General features: G+C 40.8%; 1 long non-coding RNA gene across 2 annotated transcripts in view; it reads right to left on the bottom strand.

Annotated features, from left to right (window-relative positions):
* The window catches only part of LOC133378321 (uncharacterized), a 62932-nt gene that overhangs the window by 21461 nt on the left and 16695 nt on the right, over nt 1-24776 (bottom strand). Inside the window, exons 2-3 of one of the 2 annotated variants that reach the window (XR_009760951.1) lie at nt 22568-22710; nt 18264-18973 (exon numbers count right to left, since the gene is read on the bottom strand). This is a non-coding gene — a long non-coding RNA (uncharacterized LOC133378321). Of the gene's footprint in view, nt 1-18263; nt 18974-22567; nt 22711-24776 lie in introns of those variants that run through there. The other variant, XR_009760950.1, reaches the window with a different exon arrangement.

Genomic DNA, 24776 nt, shown 5'->3' with positions numbered 1-24776 from the left:
ATCCAGAACACACTGTCTCCCCACCTTCTGGACATGAGAACTCTGGACACATCTCTGTCTTTCCAGGATTCAGCCTCAATTTATTGGCCCACATCTAGCCCATTATTACCTACAAGCCTACAAGCACTGGTCCAGCACCTCAACTGTCTCTCCTGATTCAGATGGAATACAGATGGAAACTGCATACTGATGACACTTTACTCCAAATCTCCTGATGACAGCTCCTGTATATGCCTACCCATATCCCAGGTCATCAGCAGCCGCCTAAATCAGAAGCTCTAAGAATGGCTACAAGAGGACCTTTTCAGTGGAACCTCCTTGCCAATAGCGGAATCTCTCTTCAGACACCCACCTGAATGTATTTTCAATGCCAGGCAAAAACTTTTTCTAATTTTCCACACCCTTCAGTATTTTAAAAACATTCTAACATATTTTTTTCTCTGTCAAATTGATGGTGGTTGATGGAACAAGGAAGATCTGTTGTTGTCACCTTTCATTATTTAATGTTGTTTTTTAATTAATATTTAGAGTATTTTTAATATTTTTATGGTAAGCTGCCCTGCAAATATTTATGGATGGGCACAATTCTCTTGTGGAGCAGATGTGCAATTGCTTTTTTTCCTGGATCTTAGGAACAATTACAGAAATCTCTAGGGTGAGTCTAGACTAGAGAGAGAAATGTCCATGAAGGATAAGGGCAGCAGAGTATCAGACTGCTCTGAGTAAAGCCTAAGAAAGAGGCTAAGAAGGCAAGCACTATGTTGCCAGGTGGCATAAGCAGGAGTGGGCCTGATTCAAAAGCTGTGAATGATGATGAGGCAGAGAATCTGCCTAACAAGATGGGGAGCCATTTAGGGTAGGACCATAGCTCAGTGGTAAAATGTCTGCTTTGTATGCAAAAGGTCTCAGGTTCAATCCCCAGCATCTCCGGGTAGGACTGGAAAAGATTCCTGGCAATCCCTGTAGAGCTGCTGCCAGTTAATGTAAACAATACTGAGCTAGACGGACAGTTCTGATCACCTCACCTAAAAAAGGATATTGTAGAGTTGGAAAACATTCAGAAAAGGACAGCCCAAATGAACAAGGGGATGGAGCAGCTTTCCTACAGGGAAAGGTTACAGCATTTGGGGCTTTTTAGTTTAGAGAAAAGGGGCTCTTTTGCATGGCAATTTACTGTGAGATTGGTGCTACTTGCATCTCCGTTTAATTTGCATGGTTCACATGACGTTGCAGGCAATCAGCAATTCTAATCCGAAAAGGGACGGAAAAAACGTCTCCATATCTCTAGGGCTTGCAGATGCTTTGCTCCGATGCGTTTAGGTAGGTGTGTCAATCGTTTCCCTCTCCATGCCCATTCCCTCCTCCTCCCTTTGTTCCTGTCATTTCCTGCTGGTTCCCATTCTGCAAGCCTGCTGCAAAAGGTGCTTTATTTTTCTTTCCCCCCTAACTTGTGCAAAAAAGCACAAATTCTGAAAATACAAATAATTGCACTTCAGGGTTTTTTCTTTTTTTATGAAACTTACACTGGAACAAACTGAGCATGCTCGGTTGCCAAGGTAACCAGAGGAAGTGAGATTTTGACCTTAAGAGGGCATGGTCATTAGGAAGCTGCATGATTGATCCTTTCCTTTCAGTGTGAATGGAAAACAGTGGATTGGAAGGTAGGAATATGAACCTATCGTCTATTGTCTTTTATGCAAAGTGTAGCTCCCGTGTGAACCAGCCCAAGGTGAGTAAGAGGTGACATGATAAAAGTGTATAAAATTATTCATGGCATGGAGAAAGTGGATAGAAAAAAGTGTTTCTCTCATAACACTAGAACTCGTGGCTATCCAATGAAGCGGAATGTTGGAAGATTCAGGACAAACAAAAGAAAGTACTTCACACGGTGCATAGTTACAAGAAGCAGTGATGGCCACTGATTTGGATGTCTTTAAAAGAGGATTACACAAGGCTATCAGGCATGATGGCTATGATCTGCCTCCATAGTTGGAGACAGTATGTTTCTGAATACCATTTGCTGGAAGGGGTAGAGTGCTCTTGTGCTCAGGTCCAGGAGGTGCTTCTTATGTTCTTATGTAATGTCTGACTCATTATAAGGCACCTTCCTATGTTCCTGTCTGTTCTCCATGGGTAGTCAATGGCAATAGCCTTATTAATGTGTCAGTCACATCCTCTGTAAAAGCCATCCAAGTTGGTGGCCATCACTGCTGCTTGTGGGAGCGAATTCCATAGTTTTAGTATGCACTGTGTGAGGAAGTACTTTCTTTTGTCTGTCCTGAATCTTCCAACTTTCAGCTTCATTGGATGTCCATGAGTTCTAATGTTATGAGAAAGGGAGAAAAACTTTTCTCTATCCACTTTCTCAATGCCATGCATAATTTTATACACTTCTATCGTGTCACCTCTTACTTGCCTTTTGTCTAAACTACAAAGCTCCAAATGCTGCAACCTTTCCTCAGAAGGGAGTTGCTCCATCCCCTTGATCATTTTGGTTGTCCTTTTCTGAAACTTTTCCAGTTCTACAATATCCATTTTGAGGTGAGGTGACCAGAACGGTACACAGTATTCCAAATGCAGACGCATCATAGATTTATATAACAGCATTATGATATCAGCAGTTTTATTTTCAGTACCTTTACTAGCATGGAATTTGCCTTTTTCACAGCTGCCACACACTGGGTTGACATTTTCACTGAGCTGTCCACTATCACCCCATGGTCTCATTCCTGGTCAGTCACTGCTAGGTCAGACCCCATGAGTATATATGTGAAATTATAATGATTTGCCCCAATATCTTTACACTTGTTTACATTGAATTGCCATTTTACTGCCCGTTCACTCAGTTTAGAGAGGTCATTTTGGAGCTCCTTGCAATCCCTTTTTGTTTTAACAACTCTGAAAAATTTAGTACCATCAGCAAACTTGGCCACCTCACTGCTCACTCCTAACTCTAGATCATTTATGAACAAGTTAAAAAGCACAGATCCCAATATCAATCCTTGGGGGACTCCACTTTCTACAGCCTTCCACTGGGAGAGCTGTCCATTCATTCCTATTCTCTGCTTCCTGCTACTTAACCAACTCCTGATCCACAAGACTGCCTCTCCTCTTATTCTGTGACTGCTAAGCTTACTCAGGAGTCTTTGAATCCCTGCAAATGAGGAAGCAAAAGAAGATTATAGAGCAGGTGTGGGGAACCTGGCCCTCCACCTCCAGAAGTTGCTGGACTACAACTCCAGTCAGTACCAATAAACATGACCAATGGCCAGGGATGATGGGAATTGTAATTCAGCAACATCTGGAGGGACAAAAGTTCCCCGTACCTGGTATAGAGCAGGCAAAGCCATTCATTCACAGCCACTGTTGACATTTGTTTTAATTAAACAGTTCTTAAGAGCCATGTCTTTAAAGCCCAGATCTATGTCAATTTAGAATGTTGAGATCTAAGAGTCTCCTTCCAGCCTCTGATTTGGGACCCTGCTCCTGGGGGTGAGAAACCCGCTCTGCTGGTCAGATGAGTTCCCTTAGTCTAATAGAATGGCCAGGTGAGTTAATGGGTCTATCAAGTGCCCATTAACTGGCAAATGGGCCAGGGAGGTCCTATTGTTATTGAAACTTCAAGAGAGGCCAAAAGAGAGGCTTGTGTTTTTAGTTGAGTCTGAGGAAAGGCTGGGAACTGGAGGCAGGCAGAGAGGCTGGCTCTCTGGACCATGGCTTTAAGATGCCTCCCATAAGCCTGATAGAAAATGCAAGATCTATTGGACTGCTAATGCTTTGAACCCCTCAATCTTAAGTTCAGGTTGGAATGTGCATAAATAAATAAACCATATTTCATAAAGACACCACAGTCTCCACTGACCTTCTTCCCAAACAAAACCAAACCCCTGGGTTAAGTGCAGGGACCGCTGGAAATCTCTCACCACTTGGAGACTGGGGTGGTATGCAACAATATACATCAAAATTTCAGAGGGATGCTGATCTTCATGATTCAGGTTGATATGGGTGAGGCTTTCCATACAGGCAGTTCTTGTAGACACAGGCAGCAGGTCACTAACTTGTTCAACAGGAAGGAAGTCATCCCACTTGTCAAGATAGTGGAATTGTCCAATTGGCTGCCTGTACCATTAACAATAAGGATTACATGCAGCCTCTCCAAATCCAAAAAACTTAGGTAGCAAATGGCTACAGGTTTGTTCCAGCAACAACTTCACGAACCATTGTACATAGAACATCAGTTGATTGAAATACTTTGCAATTCACTGATTATAAGCTAGGCCTATTTAAAAATGGACCCCAAACTCAGTTGACCCTACCAAAAAAGAACCATTAACTAGCCCCTTTGAAAAGTAAAAGTGTGCTGTTCTATGACATTGTCCAATAAGGCACCATTTGTTCATTGAAAATGCATGTGAGCTCTTTCAAGAGTCCTTCCTCTTTTCAGGAAACCCACAGGACAGTTTGTAATCTAAATAAGCAAAAACAGGGCCATAAAATGAATCGTGTTAATATAGTTACAACCACTAAAATCATCCCATATTTAAGCTAGAATAATGAGGTACTAGGAGTGGGGGAGAGATACTAATCCTACTACGATCATTACTCTGGGAGATCTAATTATATAATGTAGTATTCAGTGCTGTGTGGCAGACTGAGCCATTCCTGTAACATTCCAATCAAAGTGGTCTCACTAGCATGTGAGAGAAGAATCCAGCTGACAGATTTGGGACATGTAATGCACTATTTAGTCAAGAGGCCCCATGTACTATTCATAAAGAATTACCAACTCTTATATTGACAATGACAGTATTGTCAGAGATCTTTGGAAGGGGAAAACCTTCGTAAACTCTCTCTCTCTCTCACCCTGTGAAGTTAGACTCTTTTTTCCCCTTTTGCCTCTTTTTTCCAATGCTGATGTAATCTCCAAACATCTCCAACAGCAGCTGCTTAGCGAAACCGGGCACCTTCTCCCTAGTCCTTTTCAGAAGCACACGCGGCACTTTCCAGCTCCCTCAAGACAATTGAGGCCTTTCTTTTGCCAATTAGCTATCACTTCAAGAGTCCCTGCGCTGTCCAACGGGCTCTTAAGAACAGTCTTTGCAGGAAACAACACTGGAGGGGCTTTTTCTTTTCCTTTCGTAGACAAATTAAAAAGGGAAAAGAAGAGAGGGAGGAGAAGGGGGAAAAGCAAATCAGAGCACAGAAACTTCCCAAAATGCATTGCACATCAATTAGTCCATGGCCACATGCAAAAGCACCCATGAGAGTCAATCTCATAGCTAGAAAAGAGGTGGGAGCAGGGAAAATGCTCACTTTCCCTTTAGGAGATTGTTTCTGTCAGTATGTTAAGCAGATCTGACAGAAAAGACTGTTTGTTATAGTAAAGCTTAGAGTTACAAAAACGTACGAGAAAAGGAGTTCTTGGAAGGCTGATCTTTGTTTCTATGTATTAGGTGCATTGTTATTTGTAGCAAAGTAGAATAGGAAAACGAGGCTTAGTGCGGTTTGATTTTGCTAGCTGTGGATGAAGATAAATAGGAAAAAAAACTTTTTAAAAAATTGACTGTAGACCTGTACAAACAAGACACAGCCAGCCACCAAGTTTTCAAGAAAATTAAACAGATTAGTTTCCTGGGAAATTGAGGCAGAGGTGGATTGGACCATAATGTTTCTCTAAGTTGGCCTGTCATGGTAGGGTATGATACAGCTATTTGGCCCATTTGAGGACGCTGATGCTTCATTTACTTGAAAGCAATAAAGCTGAGCAATATGACAGGTTTATTGTAGCACTTTCTGCTGAACAAGTCTCCTTTGGTCCCTGCCAGGCCCAAAGTTCAGTGGCTGTTGTCAACAGAACTGCTGTCCTGGCTCCCAACCAGAGAAGCAGACTCAGAACTCAGTGACTGGGTTTTACATAAAGCTTTATTCCAGAAGTCAGTACAGGAACACAGCATCAGGCATGTTAGGCATGATTCGGATAGTGAACAGGAGCAGTAGACATATCTCAGAAGCAGGCTAGCCATCTCTCAGGATACAAACTAGGCAAATGGAAGCAATAGCAGGCTACATATCTCAGGATACAAAATAGGTATGCAGAGGCAATGGCAGACTGTTGTTGCAACCTCCTAATCTCGTCCACCCATCCTAAATATAAGAGAGGTGGGTGGGCATCTTTCTTGGCTGAGCATTCTCTAGTACTTTCTTGCTTTTGCTGCAAGGCAAGGGCTTTTCCTAGAAGAAGAGAGCATTTGCTGATCTCCATGATGTTCATCATTGTTTCCTCTAGCTGTTACACTAGAGTCCGTCTGTTCCAAGGCTAGGTCTGGGCTTGGTGCCTGTGAGGGAACCTTGTCAGTCATCAGAGATGAAGGGTGTGTGTGTGATGAGCTCCAGTGATCTCACTAAACTCAGAGATGCCATGGCTTTGCTCCTGTATCTGTACTTCTCTTTAGAAGCTGCTCCTGTAGGAAGACAGCTAATATCTTCAGCAGGGAAGATACAGAAAGTTCCTCACATTCCTTCCTTCTTTGCTCAGAACAGTGATTTTAGTGACTAAACGACCTTAGCAACAGCAGCATAGCCATATTTGCCTAATAAGCCTTATAACATTGCCTCAATGCTTTGCTTTTTAACTTTCTTTACTTTAAAAATAAATTAAGAGTCCGGGGGCCCTGCTGGGGGTGAGCAAAAGAGAATGAACATGAAGATGAAGTAGAAATCATCCAACGTTCTACCCCAAATGAACTTAATTCACCTTTAGTACAACCAGCAATTATGGGAACTACTTTCAGATGTAGTAGCTCAGATATTTTTGAACTAGTTCAGTGAACTAGTTCATTCCAAGCATTGCACTTTAGCCTATATCCAACCCAGAATGAAGAGTTATGGGTTTAAGCAAACCTAACTTGGATTTAAGCCTGTGATGGGTGTGGCTAGTGGCTCCAGTTGAGGGAGGTGAATCCCCTAGACACATCAACCACATTAAGTTTAATAGGGACCAGATGAGAATTGTGACATGCATTTGTGTTAGTTGTACACAAAGGTCTCTGCTGCTAGATCAGGACAAATTCTTCTTACAACAATTCAGTGCTGACTTCATTTTTCATAACTATCCACAGTATATTGGAGGGGATGGAATTATAGCAGTCATGATTTACTAACAAATTACCAAGTTTCTTTTCTCAATATTATATCTATGCCCTTTACAGCACAATCCTATGCATGTCTACTCAGATGTAACTCCCATTAAATGCAATGGGATTTCTTTCCAGGTATATAGGGCTGCAATGTCCAGCATTGATTCTCATCCCACACCTCCACCTTCTGGAGTAAAAGATCCTTTCTCTGCTCCACCTGAAGAAAAAAAATCTTGCCAATATAGTATGGCAAATTTAGGTCTATTTATGAGATGGGAAATGCATGCAAAGATTTCATTGATGGAATGGAAAGCCCCATGCTGTACATCTTTGTCCTGATCTAGTAAGGCAGATTTGTGCACACAGCCAATTTGAATATGCACCTTCATATGGATCACATCCCTGTGAACATTATTATGCTTATCCTATCGAACTGGCTGAGTGCATCTTTTGATGCAAATGGACCACCAGCTGTTATGTATAACTAGATCTCCTAGACTACAATGGGACTGTGTTCAATCTATGTTATATACATTTATCTGCAAAACTATGATATCTACATAACTATTCCATTGTCATGTTATCTCTGTTATATGCCATTTTTCACAGATTCAGTATTTGTTATCTTCGTGTAAAGTAATACCCTCACAATCAGGAAGGCAATTCTCAAACAAACAAACTGAAAAATAATAATTACATTTTAGATTACCTTCAGTTTTACATATATATATATATAAACAGCAACAGCAAAAATAATTGCTGCTGTTCAATATCAACGGCAGAGTTCTAGTCGATAAAATATGGTACACTAAATTCTCCAAATGTAAAAAAATCATTTTTACACACATACACACACACAATATACAGAGAGACATCCATAATCTGCCAGTTGTGAAGTTATTTTATTTATTTTTATTAAAATATTTATATCCTGCCTTTCCACCCCATTTAAATGGCCTTCAAGGTGCTTACAGGTCATATGAAAAGAAAAATTAAAACAATCTAACCATCATCCCAATGTAACCACTATAGGAAATAAATAACATAATAGAAATTGGGACTGATGAAAATTATATCTCAACAAAATATTAAAAGGATAAGGAAACAGGATATTTAACTTACTTTATAAATCACATATTCAGAGAAGGTTTAAAGGGGAACAACAGAGACCTAGCGAGGCTGTTTTGACTAATATGAGAGTCTCAATGTTTTATTATACAGATATCTTTTTTTTAAAAAATTGCCAGTACTTATCTCTTAGCATCACAGGTTTCCTGCATTTATCAGACTGGAAAGGTAAAGTATCCCTTTTCAATGTATTTACCTAAGGTCCCACAATTCCCTGTACAATGAAGTGAAACAATACAGTCTTTTAGAACCATCCTGTTAAAAGCCAAATCAAGGGTTTTTATCTTTAAAGGGCAAAATCTGAAATGTTGACAAAGTCAACAATTGTCTCAAGACCTTGTGATTATATGCATGCTCCAAGTTCTTTCAGTGTTACATTGTGCCTAGAAGGATACAAACCACATACCTCTCACTTACTCTTCAGCAATGAAAAATATAACAAAAGTACTGAGAGAAGAGGCGAGCAGTAATAGAAACTAAAGGATAGACTATGCAACAATAGTTCTTTTTCCCAGATTCAAAAGAGTTAATTTTAATATTCCTTGCATTTTATTGAAATCAATATTGTATTGTGCTTATGACTAAACCTGTGACACCATTTTGCTGAGCTGGCGTGGTGGCAAGGAATGCTCAGTTGCTTTGGGAACACAGCATCCTGTACTCCATATTTTGTGAGGGAAGGGAATATTGTCAGTCTGGCTGTGATTATAAAGTCTCGCTCCAGGGAAGGCTGTGGACTGAGAAGAGTTCCTGGCGTGTAGTAAAGCTAAGGGACAGGAAATGTAAAAGGTGAAGAAAAAGGAACCTGAAGGAATAGTAGTTTGCTTAAGAGAAAGGAGCATTTGTGAATGTGGGGCCCCCTTTAGGATGCACACCTTAACATGGTGATGGGGTTTGAGAGTATTGAAGAAGCTGAGAGCAATGCTGTCAGGAGTCTAAACCAAGAGGCTAGACTCCTAGCAGGGGCACCCAAGGCGGAATGGTCAAAGCTGAGACACCAGACTAAGATGCATTCATACTCAGAGGAAGGCAATGGTAAACCACCTCTGAATACCTCTTACCAAGAAAACCCTATGAACAGTATCCAAAATGCAACACAAGATAGTGCTGGAAGATGAGACCCAACTGGGTCAAAGCTGAAAGGAAGCCCAGAGGCTGATGTGCACAGATGCAAAAGGAGTTGTACGACACACACAATAGGAACATGGAATGTGAGAAGCATGAACCAGGGAAATTGTCAAGCAGGAAATGGAATGCATCAACATGACAATACTTGGCATGGGTGAATTAAAATGGATGGAAATGGGACATTTTCAATCGGGCAACTACAAAATATTTTATGCAGGAAATAATAAATTAAGAAGAAATGGGGTTGTTTTAATAGTGAGAAGTGATGTAGCAAAAACAATTAAGAGCTATAATGCAAGGTTTGAGAGAGTTATATCAATGAGATTTAATGGGAAACCTATTAACATAACCATCATCCAAGTCTATGTTCCAATGGCAAAAGCAGAAGAGGAGGAATTAGAGACATTTTACGCAGAAGTACAGGAAGAAATTGATCACACACCAAAACAAGATGTGCTGATAATCATGGGGGACTGGAATGCAAAAGTAGGGAACAGAGAAGAACTAGGAATTGTGGGGAAATGGGCCTAGGAGACAGAAATGAAGCAGGAGAAAGACTTATTGAATTCTGTGAAGCCAATAATTTGTTTCTCACAAACACATTTTTTGAGCAACCAAAAAGACAACTGTACACATAGACATCACCAAATGGTCAATATAGGAATCAAATTGATTATATAATTGGTAGCAGAAGATGGAGAAGTTCCGTACTTTGTGTGAAAACAAGACCAGGAGCAGACTGTGGTACAGATCATGAAAACAGATCTGTAAAAATCAGAGTAAAGCTAAAGAAGAACAAAGCAATCATGTTAAAATGCAATTTAAATAACATCCCAGAAGAATATAAAAATGAAATAAGGAACAGATTTGAGGCTTTAAACTTAGTTGACAGAGAACCAGAAGAACTTTGCAATGAAGTCAGAGACATTATCAGGGAAGAATGCAAAAAGACAATACCTCTAGTGAAAAAGCGAGAAAGACCTCAACGGATGACTGAAGAAACTCTTAAAATGGTTAAATACAGAAGGAAAGCAAAAGCAAAAAGAGACAGAAACACGGTTAGAACCCTAAGTGCAATAATACAGTGACTAGTACATAGGGACAAAGAGTTATTGTATAGAAATAGAAGCGGACAATAAAAAGGGTAGAACAAGAGCCCTGTTCCAAAAGCTTAGAGAAATGAAAGGGAAATTTAAACCAAGAAGTAGGGATATTGAATAATCAACAGGGAAACACACTGACTGACCAAGATAAAATAAAAGGAAGATGGAAGGAATACACTGAAAAACTCTATAAAAGAGATGCAAGGACGACAGATTCATTCATGGAGAAACAATATGATGAAGAACCAGAAATTCTAGAATATGAGGTGAAAGCTGCTCTTAAAATACTTGGAAGAAACAAATCACCAGGAACAGATGGCATACCAATAGAGTTGCTACAAGCTACTGAGACTGAATCTGTCCAAATGTTGACAAAAATTTGTCAACAAATATGGAAAACTAAACTATGGCCCACAGACTGGAAGTGTTCAATATACATCCCAATTCCAAACAAACAAGATCCCAGGGAATGCAGTAATTATCAAACTATTGCCTTAATATCCCATGCAAGTAATGCTCAAGGTGCTACAACAAAGCCTCTTACCATATATGGAGTGAGAAATGCCAGGTGTCCAAGCTGGATTCAGAAAGGAAAGAGGCACCAGAGACCATATCACAAACATACGTAGGATAATGGAACAGACCAAGGAATTTCAGAAGAAAATCACCCTGTGCTTTATAGATTACAGCAAAGCCTTTGACTGTGTAGATCATGAAAAACTGTGGAATGCTTTAAAAGAAATGGGAATGCCACAGAATCTGATTGTCCTGATGCGCTATTTGTCCTATACTCTGGACAAGAGGCTATTGTAAGGACAAAATATGGAGAAACCAATTGGTTCCCAGTCAGAAAGGGTGTGAAACGGGTGTATTTTATCACCCTACTTGTTTAATCTATACACAGAACATATCACATGGAAAGCGGGATTGAAGAAGATGAAGGAGGTGTGAAAACTGGAGGGAGAAATTTCAATAATTTAAAATATACAGATGATACCATACTCCTAGCAGAAACCAGTAATGATTTGAAACAAATGCTGATGAAAGTTAAAGAGGAAAGCACAAAAGCAGGACTACAGCTGAACGTCAAGAATATTAAAGTAATGACAACAGGAGATTTATGTAACTTTAAAGTTGACAACGAGGACATTGAACTTGTCAAGGATTATCAATACCTTGGCACAGTCATTAATCAAAATGGAGACAATAGTCAAGAAATCAGAAGAAGGCTAGGACTAGGGAGGGCAGCTATGAGAGAACTAGAACAGGTCCTCACATGCAAAATGTATCACTGAACACTAAAAATCAGGATCATTCAGACCATGGTATTCCGGATCTCTATGTATGGATGTGAAAGATCCAGTGGATCCAGGGTGTGGTCAATTCATCATTGCAGGAGCCTGGAAAGAGGCGGTGATCCAACTGCTGGTAAGATAGCTGCAGCCATTTCTGGACCAGGAGAGCCTGACCACTGTTGTCCATGCACTGGTAACCTCCAGGCTGGATTACTGTAATGCACTCTATGTGGGGCTTCCCTTCAGGTTGGTCCGGAAGCTGCAGCTTGTGCCAAATGAGGCAGCAAGACTGCTCACTGAGGCAGGGTATCACCACCATGTCACCCCGCTGCTGAAAGAATTGCACTGGCTGCCCATTTGCTACCAGGCCATGTTCAAGGTTCGAGTTTTGGTATACAAAGCCCTATAGAGCTTAGGACCAGGAAACTTGAAAGACTGTCTTATCCCTTATATACCCAGTCTATCACTCGCTCTGCAGGAGAGGGCCTCCTGCAGATACCATCGTATCAGGAGGTTCGTTCTGCACAATATAGGAAATGGACCTTTAGTGTGGCAGCACCTACCCTGTGGAATTCCCTCCCCTTGAATATTAGGCAGGCGCCATCTCTGTTATCTTTTCGGCACCTATTGAAGTCCTTCCTCTTTCAACAAGCCTTTTAAGTTGAGACCTTATCCCAGTCTGCTTCTGTGTTGGAATTGCTTTTTTATATCGGTGCAAAAAAGATGTCAGCAATGGTACCAGACAGACCTTATTGGGGACAGTATTCCCCAAACAAGGAGCCACAACTTCAAAGGCCCTTTGTAGCATCTGTTGGGACATTCTGGGAACATAAAAATGGCAGCTACCCGGCAGGCCAGTGAGTTCCCTCCAAACAAAAAAAACATGTCCACCCCCAAAATTGCCACACACACTTTCCCAGTCTGCAAATGAGGCTGCGAAAGGCAGCAGGGTGGGGGAGTGGCTCAAGAATAATAAATACCTACAAGGAATCACCTTGTCAGCCATTGCTGATGTTTTCCTTAGTATTAATAGCATATCTAGATTGTGTTTAGTATCAATATGCAGCGCATAGACAAGAGGACAGAGGAAAGAAAGTCCCCTTCAGGAAGCTCCACTGCTGGAACTACAAGAACTGAAAACTGATATATAACTTTGTTCCGGCTGATCAAGCTGCTAACCAGGAATGCTGTCAGGAAGCAGGAAGCATGTTCTGTTGGGTGTTTTTTTTTTGAGGGGGGGTTGTGGAAAAACAACATACCTGAATTATTTTTCCTCATTCCCTTTGAGAACACACAAAATCAGTCAAGTAGGTCAAATGTAACTGTATCACCTTACTGACACAAGCAGCGTTCTGATTCAGAAACTAGGCAGTCTGAAGACAATACTTAAGAAAGAAAGAAAGAAAGAAAGAAAGAAAGAAAGAAAGAAAGAAAGAAAGAAAGAAAGAAAGAAAGAAAGAAAGAACTCAGACTGTATTCCCAGGTTTACATGATGGCAAATGCCCTTTTGAAAGAATTAAAAAGGAAGGGTTTTTGTACTAGCCATGACGTATGAATAGGACCTTAAACTGATTAGAAGTCTGAAGACTCAAGTTTACACCAAGATGCTGTATTTGGATTGTAAAGAGGCCAAAACAAGCATTTTGAAAAAAGTCTACGACTATGAGACATTTTATTTTTCATGAGAAAGGAACAATTATTGCTGCAAGAGGAATTCTATACAGTTATTATTTTATTAAGGCATTTTTAATAGTTTTCTTTTTTTAAAAGACAGCTTTGTAAGGAAGTGATCATCAAGCCACAATCTTAGCAAAAAATGTCAGCATGTTTAAATGCCATACAAAACAAGGATTCTTCAGAGAATATGAAAAGACAAAAGAGGAAAACATTGATCAAAGATATTACCAGCCCTGCGTAACTGCTTCTTCCTCTGAGTTAAGTGACAGAAATTAAGCGAGATTCAAATGGAGGCATTATGGGAGAGAGGAAAGAAGTGATCATCACATAGATCCGTTTATAAATTCCCACATCTCCCTTAATTCCGTATTAAATAAATAAATAAATAAGCTATTATCATGGCTAGACAGACAAACAAAAATGCAGAAAGACAATATTGACCTTCTGCATCCCTCTGGGATAGCTGGAGGATAAAAGAAAGATTAATGCCATGCTAGATAAGCACAAAAATCTGTCTGCTTAACATTTCTCTCTCTGGGGTTAAAGATATTGTTCCCATTGCATGAATTGCACACTGCAAAAGGAAAAAGTGTTTCCTTATATACAATCTTGCTTTCTATAACTGCCATTCACAACATTTCATTATACTGAATTATCAGAACATTGCCCATGGCCTATTAGGTATTTATGTCCAACTGTTCTGAAGATGCACAAGGAAAGACTTGCCTGTATTAAGAATGAAGTCATTTCCTTCCTCTTCCTCTCTTATCTCCCTTGTGTCCATGGCCAGGTTCACATGGGAGCTAAAATCCATACTGAATTTGAAGCTTTTCCCTTTGCAATGGAGTTCCACGGTTCACACACATCAGTCCTCCCTACCTTCCAGTTTGCTATGTTGTTCACACACCTTCGCCTTTATTAGTATCACTGTTTCCTTGTGGCCCCGCCCCCCAATATAAATGTTAACTCCCTCCGGAACATTGCTAATCGAGAAGGGGAGGGGTTTCTGTCAATTTCACGCTAAGCCGGGAGACAATGGGGGGAGCAACTGACACCAAATTACTTTTTTTCTGTTGTCAGTTTCATTTCCTCTAGACAAAGCTCTTTTTTGTGAAGAAGGAATTAAATGTTTATAGTGTGCAGTGTGAATATTTCTGTGTTTGTGTGTGCGCGCACACACAACCTCTTTGTGAATGAGATGGCTGCGTCCCAGCTGGAAAGTGTTAGATGGGGGGTCGGGTCGACCCCCCTCTCCTTCTCCTCCAGAAAACCAAACAGGGCCACCCTGGCACATCCCGCGGCAAGTCCTGCTCTCTGGCCAGCAGGACTGCTCCCCGCCGCTGCCACCATCTCGAAGGGAAGGGGAGGGGAGCGGAGGAGGGGCTGCTCACCCGCCTGTGCCCTGAGCACCGGCCCTAAATACCAGCCTGGTCTCTTCCCCACAAACTGGCACGGTGCAAAGCAGCTCCTCCCCCCCCCACAGAGAGAGGCACAGGGGCAGTGCAGCACCCCTTCTCTTCCCTTGCTGCCCCTGCCCAGCTCATAAAGTAAAATAGCGAGTAAATGGAGCGCATAGCTGGTTTAAAGGACTGACGGAGGGAACTTGCTGGGGGAAAGTGGGGGAAAGAAAGGCTACAGTGACCAGAAGTTTGTTCGTCAACAGCAGGAAACAAAATGACACCCATAGGCAGTGCAAGGGACAGAGTAAGGGAATATCTAAAAAAACAGCAAAGAAAAGCTAATACACGGTAGGTGCGCACAGAAGCAGGTGCGGATTTTCAAAGCAAATTCGGGTTTTTAGTGCATTGATTTAATCCAGATTTAAAGGCATTAGCAGCTGAATTCACTCGCGTTGGCAAAAACGTCATGTAAATGGTCCAAACTTAAAGGATCTGCAAAAAGCACCAGATCCACATTATACCAGCATCTGATCAGGCCCCTTGTCTAGATTGTAAGCCCTTTGGGTAGGGGTGGTGTCCTCTCATTCATGGAAAAGTGGCTTATACATGGATGGTGCTATGTTCTTGTGATTGAAATGTGTTTTAATTCTTTTTAATATTGTACTTTAGATTTTGTAACCTGCCCTGGCACCTACTGGTGAAGGGCAGGCAATGATGATGATGATGATGATGGCAGCCCAGGAAGTATCCATTCTAACATTTTTAAAAAGTTGAAATAACATAGTCATCAGGGTTAATAGCAATATCCTCCATGAATTTGTCTAATAGTGCTGGCCAAAAATAATAAAGTTATAGCAGGAAGGTTGGCTCTGCATCATATTTACATGACTAAGGATTGTACCCAACATAGAGCTAAGTAAGTAGCTCCATTAGAGCAACAATTTCAACTTGCATAACAGAACTTTGCCCCCTCCCTCCACACCCCCCCTAAATCTGTTCTAGGGGTTCCTGCAACCCTCCAGAGTAGATTTGGGGAGGGCACATGGTGCACAAGGGAAGGAAAGGGGGGAAGATCTGTTGTTCAAGTAGAAATCCTTGAGCTGATGCGACACATTAGTTGAAGGCTGCAGCCCTATACTGCTTACCTGGAAGTAAGACTCAGTGAACTCAATGGGACTTAGTTCTGCATAGACATACATAGGATTATGTTGCAGCAAGTCATTTAGAAGTAAGCCCCATTAAGCTCAATAGAACTTTCTTACAGGTAAGTGTGTACAGGATTGCAGCCAAAATATCAAAATCAGGATGGGGCTTTGTGAATGCTGTATATAACCCAATGACACAGACAGCAGCCCAGAAGCAAGATGTTGCAGGTCAGTTACAGGATCAAATCTTGCTGCTTTCTAGACAGGTGAAAAGCACACAGTTCTGGTGAGGAGGAGGAGCACAATCCTAACCATGCGTACTCAGAAGTAAATCCTGTTCAATTCAGTGGCGCTTACTCCTTGGTATAGGCAATTAGGATTGCAACCTAAATCTCACTGAGTTCAGTAGATACTCAGAACAAATTTGGGCTGAACCAGAAAGAGGTGAGCAGCAATAATTAAACTGCTCTTATGACCGTATACATGCATAATGTGTGTAATATCACTTGCCAGAGCATTCAGACAAATGGTAGGTTTGCCAGAAAGTTGCAAACACTACTCTTCATGTTTGAAGCACTGTACACAGATTTAATTCTTGCAATATGATCGTTTACACTGCAAGAAAAAACAAACAAACAGAAGGGCTGATCCTCCAGTATCCTAGAAAGAATAAAAGCTGCAAATGCAATCAACAATAAATTGGGAAATTAGGTGCCCTGTGTGTTTTGAGCTCTATTCTTTAATAAAATAATACAGTGCAAGGTTTATAAGGCTTTCCTTTATTTAAAACAGGATTTTCAGGGAAAGCTTTTTCCAGCTTTTGGAAGCAGATATGAATACTCTGTGTAATTTACTTTATTTATTTTTAAATATGGAATACTTTGTTTTGGATTGGTCATTTTATAGTTTTTACCTATGCAGGGCCGGTGCTATCATTAGGCCAACTAGGCAGCAGCCTGAGGCGCAGACCTCAGAGGGCCGCAGTACTGACATTTGAGGGGCACAGTTTTATACAGATTAGTTTTTTTAACCCTTGGAAAATATGCAACTAAAATAAATGGGTTGAATTCAGACTAAGTTAGTCATGTTTTAGTCCCATTTGGATCACTGACCAGTTAGAAATGTCTAATTTAAGTTCCATTGGTTTTTATGTAACCTAAACATGACTAATCTGGATTGAACCCTAATTAAAGCTATTTGGATTAATTTTTTGCAAACCTATGATTAGAAATACAGCTCAGTGGTTGCCGAGAATTATTTCTCAGTCGTAAGAGTTGACATATCTAGTTGGAATACTGATGAGCGTATATATATTTAAATGGCAGAATTATAGACTTAGAAGGTACCTTAGAGATCATTCAGTCCAACCCCTCCTCAATACAGTATCTCCAATGCAGAATGGCCAATTCAGATTCTGCTTAAATTCTTCCAGCAAAGGAGTGTTTCCTACTTCCCATGGCACTGGTAGGGTTACCAACCGTACTCTTTTAAGAGTACATGTACTCTTTTTGAGATGGTGCAACAGCGTACTCTTACTTTTCACTTATCAAAGCCAAATGTACTCTTTTTGAAATGACAAAATGATGGTAACCCTACGTGGCAGTCCATTCCATTCCACTACCTAGCAGCTCATGCCCTTAGCAGTTTATTCTAATGTTTAGCCGAAATCTGTGTCTTTGTAATTTACACCCTCTCATTCATTCTAGTCCTACCCTCTGGAGAAAGTGAATAAGTCTGCACATATGATTGATGTTGGTCTGTGCAATTATTATTCTAATATGTTATGTAGACATTTGGATTGCTTGTATGAATCATTTGTATATTATGTTCACTTAAGCCACATTCACACTGTACATTTATTCCGCTATTATTCTACTTTAAACAGTCATGGTTTTCCCCAAAGAATTCTGGGAAGCGTAGTTTGTGGAAGGTGCTGAGAGTTGTTAGGAGACACCTATTCTCCTCACAGACCTGCAGTTCCCAGAGTTCTCTGGGAAGAGGGATTGATTGTTAAACCACTTGAGGAATTGTAGCTCTGTGAGGAAAATATGGTCTCCTAACAACTCTCAGCATTCTTCACAAACTACACTTCCCAGGATTCCTTGGGGGAAGCCATGACTGTCTAAAGTGGAATCATAGTGGAATAAATGTATGGTGTGAATATGGCCTTAGTTTAATTGTAGAGATAATTATGTTCATTCCATTCCTCCAGCTTAGCTCATCAGTGGCTTAACCACTGAATGCCTTAAGACTGGAGGGGGACGTAAGATCAGAATTCCCTCAACACAGTTAATGTACTGGCAGGGAGTAGGGAGTTAACTACTCTGAGACCCAAAGCCAAGTGAACTTGCCCCCAAATCCAAGGATTAGGTTATAGTTCCCTATGCCTTAGAGGAGCCTGCATTGTTTTGGCCCTGTTCTAATAGCAGTTTCACTTGTTTGCAGATCCTTGAAATAAATTTTAATAAAGTTGCTGCCATCTCTCATCAAGAAGTCTGGGTACAAGATATAATATTTTGTAGATTCTGCCCATGTGGAAGAGCACCAGCTAATGGTTGGCATGTTTTTGATGTTGTGAGGTCTGCACACATTGAAAATCTCATTCCATCCTGATGTGGGGAGGTGTTTGTGTGAAAAAGACCACACACAGAAAAAGCCCACACTTTTTCAGAAGTGACCACTGCAGATGCAGAGTAAAACTTAAAAATAAAAAGCAAGGATGCAGACTTTCCTACGTAAAAAAAAAAAAAGGAGGAAGGAAAGAAAAGTGTGAATCAGATACAAGAAGTCCCTTAGAACACAATCAATGATGTATATTTATCAGCTAGGTCACATGGTCCAATTAACGTTTGTGCCAGTTTCCTGTAGGGATGTCTTGCTGTTAGTTATTGCATCTGTCAGCAGAACTTATCTTCATCCTTGGCCCAAAGACTCTCAAAAGTCAAGAGAACAGCCGCCATTCTTGAGGGAAATGAAAAGACAATCACATATTTAACTTATATGGGTAAAATATGAAATAGGCAGAGGGAATCCTTTAGGAATGTTTATTTATTTCCCTTCCCAACTTGGAAGAGAGAGAAATTTGCAACTACGTGCAAGCTGTGAGGATAGAGCAGGGAGGGGTGGGTGAGAGAGAAAGGGAGGGGGGGAGAATTTGGGTTTTTCTAACTTGTGGATCACAAGCCCAAGTTAGCAGTGAGTCTAAACAAGGCCGATGTTAGCATTCAGAGCACACGTTGCCGCAGAGTATGGGAAAAGGATAGAGCAGCCCAAAGAGCTGGCGCCACTAACTGACGAGCAGAGCGCAAGTGATCAAGATTTACTGCAGGAGAGGAGGAAACAGTCCGCTGGCCCGATTAGAGCTGTGAATGCAGAGCTGTTCAGGGAGGATTTTGCAGCTGACTGATCACAGGCTGGCAGAGCAGGCCTCGGACAACAGCTGCAAGGCTGGCTGGCCTGTGAAAACAAAGGGTGCCTAGCACGGCGCAAAGAAAGAGCTGACAGGTTGTTGTTAGCAGTGGCAAATGTGTGAGGTATGGCGCTGTGTGTGAGACAGGGTGAGTTGCTATAAAGGAAGGAAGGGAGGAAGGAAGGAAAAAAGAGAGCAGGCAAGCCTCAGAGAACGGGGACAGGAAACAGGAGGGGGCAGAGAAAAAGAGAGAAGGTCAAACATGCTCCTAAAACCATGCCAGGGTTTATAAAGAGGGCAATCGCAAGGCCTATTTGCTGCTGCTGCTGAGAGGAATGAGTCCATTGTCTCATTGATCAAGAAAACTCCAGTGGCACCAACTGCAAAAGTACATACTTAAGTCATTTAAAGAGACCAATTAGCTTATTACAGCCAATCTGAATTAAGGCACAGTTTTTCCTTTGGTGTAGTGAAAAGTAGGGGCCTAGTTGGAGGCAGTTTCTCCCTCCGTTGCTGAGAGGAGTAGAATGAACTAACCTGTGCAAATACTGCTCCTGCCAACTGATATAAATGATCGCTTTAGGGGCTTATTCTCTATCCTAAATCTGGCGGCCGCCCCACTCTTGTGCCATTAAAAGCAGCCTCTCTCTCTTTTATGTGTGCGTGCGCACACACACACACACAGAGTTTTCCTTGCAGAGAGATAATATGATGTGGAAAGCTTCAGCAGTTTAATTGCTTCGTGTAAACTGCTATTAATTTTTTTTCTTTTTATGTTGAATTTAATGTAGAGGTGACAAAAGGGCCACCATAGCACTCCACCAAAAAACCCATACAGGCAGTTACTTTAGTTACTTGAATTTCTGAATCGTTTCCCACAATAGACAAAAATAAAATACAACAGTAAAATAGAAAATATGTAAGCATATTAAAGACATTGGATTGTATCCAACAAAGTTGTCCAGTTCGCAGGACCTCTAATTACACACCAGAACTTCTCCCACAGTCCACACTCCCAAAGGTGTTCTGGGCTTTTCCCCAACCCTCCAGAGTAGGTTGGGCAGCATGAGGAAAGGAGAGGGTGGGAAAGTGCCATTGTGCTTTTGCACAAGCAGGATGACTTTGTTGGATGCAATCCATAATCAAAATCAACATGTCCAATCAGAGGAAATGCCCAAATGCCCAGTAAAATAAAAAGATCTTTGCCTGGTGCCGAAATGATGACAAAGTTGGCACCAGGTGGGCCTCCCTGGGGAGAGCATCTCATAGACAGGGAGCTACTATAGAAAAGGCCCATTCTCTTGTTGCCACTCTCAGGACCTCCTGCAAAGAAGGGTCTCAGATTACAATATCAGACTGTTGGCAAATTCAGACAGAACAGACCAATATTCTTGAAATGACGGGAACGACACATTTAAATGGCAGGTGGAACCCTCAGCACAGTGCTCACGTGATGGTTTTGTTTGCTATGCCCAAGCAGGAAAATTCAGTTCAAAAGTGGCTTGCACATGTCATTTTTCTTCCTCCAGTATAACATCCAAAGAGCATCCTTGAACATTTTACCCCATCGTGAGAAACCCAGTGCTTTTTTTGTGATGGAACTCCCCAGGACAAAGTACCAGCACCTCCTGCCCATGGCAACCATTTTGTGCTAGGACTCACACCACTTTTATCAAGGTGAGTACCAGTACCTCATTTTTAGGGGGAGAAAAAAGTACTGGAGAGACCCATGAGCTACCTAAGCATCTGAAACTGTGAGAGAGTGCAGCCCACTGTGAGAGAGTGCAGCAAATTCCCCTTTGGATGCTATCCTAGGCATGTGAAAAGCCGATGTGCAAAAGCTCATCTAAATGTTCAGTACCATGTTGCAGTATGGCCTGGAAGAAAATGCTCTGTCTGTAAACAGTAAATAGCAATCTTTTCCTGGGGTGCATTGCTCAGTGAAAGTAGATGGATCACCTATTTATCACATTCAGTTTCTCTCAAATAAAAGCCATATTTTCTTTTCTCAGTGTTGCTAAAGTGATTTTTTTTAAACAAATTGATAACTATTTTAAATTTTATAAGGAGAATTTCAAACAAGAAAATTCACAAGTCTTCTAAATATATTGCTGTCTATGCTCTCCCAAAATGTCAAAAATTCCAATGTGCAGAACACTCCATCTAGGGGCAGAAATTTCATCTTCTTTCCCACCCCCACCCTTTGCTTTTGAGTTGTGCTATCCTCATTATACCACAGTTTCAGGAAGACAAACCTAGGCTTAATTTCTGCTTGATATGAACTAGGGATAGAAGAATCTGTCAATTTCATTTCTCTCGGTTTCTCCTTTTTCCAATCTTAAATTCAGTTCTCCACATTTCTGCAGCAAGTTGGATTTTTTTTTAAAAATCCTTCTTTAGCATTTAAATGCAAATTTCTCCTAATAAACACCTTTGTTTGCAGTTTGTCTAATGTACACATTTTTGCAAGCAATTTCTATTATTATAATGCATTTTGTATGTTATTTTCACAAAGATGCTCATTTTGTGCATTTTTGTAAACATTTTTCAGTTAGAGAACTGCATCACATAATTCAGATAAGTGCAAATTTCTAAGGATGGCTGTGTTTCAGTTTTCACGTTGTTTTGGAAAATGTGAATTTGATAGATTCAGCTTTAAATGCTAACTGAATCAAGTTTCTCCCACATCCCTAATATCAACAGGTCAGGCTACATACAGTGTTAAATTCCACTCCGAGCATTATGCTTTCTGAATGCAAAGTTGCTTTTTAAGAGGTCACATGAGTGCCTACCCATGGATATGTTTGATCCATGTTAATTTTCCGGAAGTGAATCCATGACTGAGATTGCCTGGTGCCTATGCCGTTGCCTTCTCAGAGTCAGGCAAAGAAATTCACCTAGGCTTTTTAAAAGGATCTTTCAATACAGTTTTCATATTGCTTTTTGTTTTATGTTCATTGGCTTTGAATGTATTTTTTATGTTGTATTGCAATATTTTTTCATTCTGTTTGTAAGCCACCGTGGAAATTGATGTTGAAAAGCAATATAGAAATAAATTTCCTAACTTTAAAAAAAATTATATAGTACTTTTCAATAAAAATCCATGTTGTGGTGTATCAGAAAAAAAATTAACAATAAAATCTCACCCCACTGTCATCCCAGGCTGCTTTTCCAGAGACGGGGCGGGGGGATACAGGAAATGCAGGAGTACATTGAAGGAAATGATCCCTCTGTCATGCTGACTTCCAGCAACACAATCCAGGTTGGGAGATCTTCACAATTTCCTGGCCTAGGAGCCAATCACAACATAAATGCATTTGGCATAATATTGTGACAAAATAATCTGACTACATGATTGTACATTATATTGGCATCTCACACCTATTTGCATTTTCTCCCCTTTGAGGAGGCAAACAGGCTAAATACATTAAAGCCTCTTCTTTTTTTTAACTTGTCATGTTTGCATTTCTGGAAGAGGGCAGTGTGGAAGCCGGTTACATCCTCAAGCAAGCAGTAAGATCACAGCTTTCTAGCATACTGTATTTTGTCCTTTGTTTCTCACATCTGCCAGCATAGTCAAGTGGATTCAGAAGCGGCATTATAATATTCTGGAAGGTAACCAAATGACTTCTTTTTTAAAATGCCCCTCTTCTCAATCCTTCTCTGAGCAGTCGGTGTTGTACGCAGCTTATTTTCTGCCTACTCTGCCATTTCAACTGCAAAACTTTATACACAAAATGCAAAAGACTCCAGAGACCGTGTTAATTTTTCAAATAGCAATCCAATTACTGAGCAAATTGGCACAGGTGCCTAGTTACATACTGACTTGGCACTGCCTCCGCTCTCCCTCCTGGCAGTGATGAATGTGCTCGCCTTCGCCCTCCTCCTCTGTCTGCTCTTGCCTCGGAGCCAACACCAGTGACCACATAAGGAGAGGGCCTGGCAGCTGCAAGTCCTGGGTGCCAAGAGGCAGATTGTATTCAGTGGCAGCAGGATCAGGCACTGTGACTGGCTTCCTGGCTAGCCTTTTGTCAAGGCCCTTCCCCCAAAAAACCTCTTTGCTGGCTCCAAAGTACAAAATGCCTGAGCGAGGCCAGTACGGAAGCAGAGGATTTGCTTTCCAAAAATGAGAGGGATCCTAATTTATCATTAAAAAAAAAAAAAAAGAATGGTACATCCACTACCACCAGCTCATGGGCTCAGAGTAGATGACAGCAATACCATCAAATACATATATATCACCATCCCTAAAGACTAGAGTTGAACTGTCATTTTTAAGAGAACTGTGCGCTTCCCACAGTGTATGTATATGTTTCATTGGTCTCACTGGCACATCTGGTCCAACAGATTATGTAGGCTTTTGAAACACTACAAAAACCTGCAAAACCTAATTAGCCCATGACAAAATTAGGATATGCATACACACCACAAGCAGCCATTGTTATTTCAAACTGCTACCAATTTTCTGAAAAACTGATCGCTGCTATCCAGCCTGCGCATCAGTCTCTCTTCACACTCTTGGGGATACATTTCTAATTCCTGAAGCGTACAGTAGAACTGAGATGACAGAAAGAACAACTGCTGTTCAGTAAGTGACATGTTAGAGCTCACATTTCTTTGAGTTGCCTGCCTATGGCCCAACACATTCTTAATGTTGCAAGTTGCTCAAGTTGTGCCAAGTACTGATCTTAGGCACAGCTCACTTTAAGACACAGGAGAAGAGAGCAAGGAATGGGAGTACAAGTTGGCAAGAAGAAAAAGCAAAGGGACTGTCCAAGAATAAAACTGGTCAGACCCTCAAGCTTATAAAAGCATCACAAGGAACACACAGGAGGTAGTTCATTTCTTTCTTCCTTTGCTTGCTCATTCATTCATTTGAAGCATTTATACCCCACTCTTTTGTATGAAAAACTCCTAGAGTGACTTACAAATAAATAAAAATAGCACAATCCTTGCCTTCAGGCTTACAATCTAAAAAGACATGACACAAAAGGAAAAGAGGATGGGGAAAGAGGAAAACAAGCAAATTCAGACAACACTGCAAAGTTTTTCTTAGGATTATTTTAAATCAAAAGTTGCACAACATACAAGTATAAGCAATCATACAATGAAGCAAAGAAGAAAATAAAACAAAAAAAACCCCAATACAAAGAAATTAATAAACTGGAAATAGTTGCTGAAAATGTAAAAAACATACAAAGGAGAATATAATATACATAAGAACTCTATTAAATTAGCTAATATTCTCTCATCGCTAGCCATTACCTAAAGTACTATAAAATGAAATGAAACCCAAACCAAACTAAGTAACACAGAATGCCAGAGAGCATGCACAAAGCTGTTAGTACTAGATGT

Source organism: Rhineura floridana, chromosome 2 (genome assembly GCF_030035675.1).
Source record: "Rhineura floridana isolate rRhiFlo1 chromosome 2, rRhiFlo1.hap2, whole genome shotgun sequence".
Classification (NCBI taxonomy): Eukaryota; Metazoa; Chordata; class Lepidosauria; order Squamata; family Rhineuridae; genus Rhineura; species Rhineura floridana.
Note: the sequence above shows the minus strand (reverse complement) of the source record. Positions and strands in the feature narration are given on the sequence as shown.